Consider the following 4,712-nt stretch of genomic DNA (forward strand, 5'->3'; position numbering starts at 1 on the left):
CTCTGTGTTTGGTTACCCTTGCTGCATGTTGCTTTCCTTGTTTAGTTCTGTGTTGTCGTTGTCCTTAATATTGTTTGTTCGTCTTACGTAGCCCAGTTCTGTGTTGTTCCCGTTTGTCTGTCTTTATGCTCACCATTATGTTTATTATTGTTGTTCTCCGTTAGTCTTTCCTTAATGTTTTATTCCCTTGTTGCCCATTTCTCGCCCTCACCGTTATCATATTATTTTTCTGTTAGCCTGTTTGTTCTTCATTCTATTCTGTATTGTTAGTTCGTGTCGGTTATTAAACTTATTTATTTATCCTATTCAATCAGTTTGGTTCGTTATGGCGTCGTCGCTTCGCACATGTCTTCACTCTGCACCCCCTCCGGCGTTACACAAGACATCAGCACTGTCGCTCATCATGCTTGTCAGTCAGCCGAAGATCCACCAGTCGCACCTCACAACCACTCATCCGTTCACATTCACCACTTTGTGGAATAGTTCCCTGCCCCTGTTGCTCATCCCACTTCCCTATTTCAGTCCCATCTCCAGTTCTTGACCATCAAGCTCTACAGTGGATGCCCAAAGCCCGCTGCTCCATCTTTAATGATGCTACTTTTACTGCCGGTGCCGCTTCATGACCATTTTCCCACTGTTTCTTTGCTTTTCATTAAAATCCCCTTTTGTGTGTTCTATCTGCCCGCCTCTCACTAAATTATGTCACAAATTGTTTTCATCGTTTTAGGGTTTATGGTGTCTTACGTGCAAAAAAGCACACGAATGAGCACGCTAAGTTTGGGGATACATAATTTCTCCATGTTTATTACACTGAAGTCTTCTGCTACTTTAGTGATTGTGTGTTTTTGTACATTCTTGCTACAAAGATTAGAATTAGAATAGCACTGTCATATTTTAGCTCTCTCATTATGCTTAGTTTTTTAGTTCAGTATGAAAAATGAACTAGGAGAATGTCCTAGTTGTATTCATCATTTCCATTTTTCTTAGAAAATACATCTCAGCTACTCTGACCCCCAATATTTAAGGTAAAACAATTCAGTTCAAATGCATGCTATCTAGTGCATGTGTACATAGTCATTGATTGGACACATTTAAGATGTAAATGTGTCCAAAAATACATGTTATATTAAATGAATTCTCTCCATTATAGCACTAACAAATCATTAACCCAGTGAGTGCTTCTACAAACTGTACATGTAAATTTTGGCATTATGACCATAAGGTAAGATGGAATTGGTATCTTCATCACTAGACATCAGTTAACTTATTTACACTGTTGGACTTTATATTAGACAAATTAACCATGACACTGTTGGGAGAGCACAGTGAAATTAAATCCGTACACAGGCCAACCACAGCGACTGCAATTTGCAGTTCAGTTTATAACACATTCACTCATCTGGGCAAATTACTTCCAATCATGCATGAAGATCAATTCAACTGTAACTAGAAATTAGACTATTTAGACTATTTAACTATTACTAGAAAGTATATTTAAAAAAAACTGACTGACCACTCAAATGTGTGTGTGTGTGTGTGTGTGTGTGTGTGTGTGTGTGTGTGTGTGTATATATAAAAATGAAGTCGGAGGAACAACACACACACACACACACACACACACACACACACACACACACACACACACACACACACACACATATATATATATATATATATATATATATATATATATATATATATAAAACATATATATAAAATAAATATATATGTTATATATAAAACATATATATAAAATAAACATGCTTATCTCTTCAGATATGCCAGCTGAACATATCTGTCTCTTCTTTTGTATTGGGAAGCTAAGGTAGATTTTTGTTTGTTTGTTTTCAGCGTGTTTACTGTTTTGGCCTTGTCTGCTCCCGAACTTCATAGAAAAACAACCACTACTCATAGAAAAACAATAAACCAACTTTCATTACACCCCAACAGACGCGGTTTATCTCCTTCATTATTGTTCCAGCTCCAGCCTAGACCAGGTCGTAACAGAAAGTGTGTTTCACTTTGTTTGTGTTGGCTGGCAGGTTTTGTCTTTGTGGGAGGGGTGTGTAGAGGTGTGTGTTGGTAGTGGTGTGTTGGTGTCTCTTGTTGGTCCTGGTATATGTATTGGTTGGATATGGTTGGTCAAAATTCAACTTGGGTGTTGCAATTCTTGGACCTTGGCCACAATGGGGTGGAGGCCAAGGAACCAGTGAGCACAGATCCCGTTGGACTTGGTTCTCCCTGCAAGCTCATATGCTCGAATTGTGATTATAGGAGCTGGATTTGGAGTTGAGCAGGCAGTGAGTCCGTATTCTTCAGGATGACGCTCATACGGACCTTAGGCTGAAGGAGTTGAAGCTGAGACAAAGGCGGCCACTCCACCCACCCCTCTCCACCCACTGCTGCTTCTGTGCCTGCATCATCTCCTGTGCCATATACGTTCCCCGGTCAGCACATCGTCTCTGGCACTCGCCCCGCGCCTGTCTGCTAGTGCTGAGTCAATGCCGTGACTGCCTCTATCTGGGGCTTCTCCTGGCTTTGATCTTAGTAAGTCCTTTGCTTTGGTTCCACTGTTTCGGGATAATGAGAGTGACACTTACACTTTCCTCTTTTTGAGTGCAGAGAGTATGTTGCAGAGGCCAAAAGAGGTATGGTCTCTCTTGCTACAATGCAAGCAGTGGGGAGAACTCAAGAGGTGTGTGTCGTTAGGGCAGGGTTGTAACACAAGTGAAAGCACAAATCTGCAAGATAACTATAAAGTTAGGAGTAGCAGTTCATGCAAAATGAAAAGTAATAAATAACATTATAACATATTTAATTTTCTGCATTATGCTCCGAAACCAGTACACACACAACCGTGATGGCGGATCTGAAAAGAGTTGAAGTGTTTGTTCATTTCTTGAACAAAAAAAGCCTAAATGGCTGAAGCCTTTAAAAAGGGTCTTTGGAACTCTTTAATGTCTTTCACTTTGCTCTCTATCGATTTTGACCAAGGTTGCATCAGAGAGTTGGAACTTTTAGTCTCAAAAAACTGTTGAGCCTCTCTACCTTCATAATAGCAAATATGCCTACTAAACCTAATTAGGAAACAACAAAGAAATTCTTGGGTGTGTTTTGCATGCCACAACACGACCCCCTGATTAATTTCATCTGACAGCAAATGTCAGAAGCACTGCAGATATCAATTACTTGCTGCACATTTGACTATGTGAATGAAATTAAAGCTAAAGTTTCAGCGCCTCTTCAGGATAGCAGTGAAGCTTCAGAAGCAGCTGAACGGTGGACTAAGCCCAGCTGTCAGTTCTGGGGAGCAGGTATGTTTTTATTGGTTTTGAGGTGTGTTAGTCTCTTATATCAAGAAATTGACAATAAAAGTGTCATTACAGTGATAAAATGTGCATCCTACCAATAACGGCTTATCTTTTCTGTTGTTCAAAATTGTTCTTGTAGCTCACAATGCAAAATTACTAAATTTAGAATTTTGAACTTTCAAACCATTTAAACATTTAGAAATGTAAACAGGAAATTGATTCCCCTTCCTCACCCCCATGTGCATCTAGTGATAATGCCACAGAATAAGGCAGAATATGGTCAGTAGTATTTTACACAAGGCTCCTTCATGGCCCCCTCGCTCTTGATATCCATCTGGCTCCACCCACTACTAATCTACGTCCCTCACTGTAACCTATTTATCAGTTTACCTATACCTGCTTATCACTTTGTGAAGTCTCCTGTTCCAAGCCTGGTTCTTATTTCTAAGTATTCCCTGGGTCTTCTTTTTTTTTTTTTTTTGACTAGTATTAGAACCTGTTACCTGCTAGACCATGCCTAGGCTTACATTCTCGACCTGTGTTATGACCCCTGTCTGTTCCTTTGACAACAACGTCTGGACCTTTTCCTAATATAGCTGTCCTGCCTCTTCCAATTCTTAACAACCCTTCTCCAGGACATTCACCCTTCTCGCTTCTGCAAAAGACGACCTCACTTTACCACCCAGACACATGACATCTTGCCTGTTAGAACTGGCAGCACTATCCAAAGACAAAATGTCATCAATTATCATCATCTAGCTTTGTCACCTGCTGCTAATCGCCTCTATTCTGACAATAATATTAGCATTAGGAATGAAAATGTTAACAAAAACAGATATACCAATGAGAACTGCGTGTCATGGTTATGTATCATGGTTGAACAGTTACATTCGGGTGTTCACAGACCTTAATGGGTTTTATATTGAAGAATCTGAATTACAAGTTGGCTTAGTGAGACGGCATTTTGGGTTCAGGGCTCAGATGCAGACAGGGACTTTGGTTCAGCAGGGCGGCACTAATTCAGTATGGTTGGAAGAGTCTGGGGCTGTCAGGTTGCTCCTCCGTCCCGATCCGGCAGCCTGAAGCTACATCATTTGATCCTCGGTTGTGATCGAAGCCCAGCTAAAACACAAAGAGATGAAGAGACAAAAGGAATTCTGCCTAAAAAGTGAAATAAAGCAAATCAGATAAAGAAACTGACATAAAATCCCCTCAGCCGGGTAAAAACGATAACTCAAAAGAGTTTGTCAAAGAGAAGCCAGAAACAAATTGAGTTGAGGGTGGCTCAATGCATAAAAGCAGTGAGACAGATAGAGAGACAGAGAGACTCTGAAATAAATGTTGACATTTTGAGGTAGCTCATATGGATAAACTTGACACTTTACGGCTCTAAAGGTTAGA

This window comes from Electrophorus electricus, chromosome 16 (assembly GCF_013358815.1).
Source record: "Electrophorus electricus isolate fEleEle1 chromosome 16, fEleEle1.pri, whole genome shotgun sequence".
NCBI classification, from domain to species: Eukaryota; Metazoa; Chordata; class Actinopteri; order Gymnotiformes; family Gymnotidae; genus Electrophorus; species Electrophorus electricus.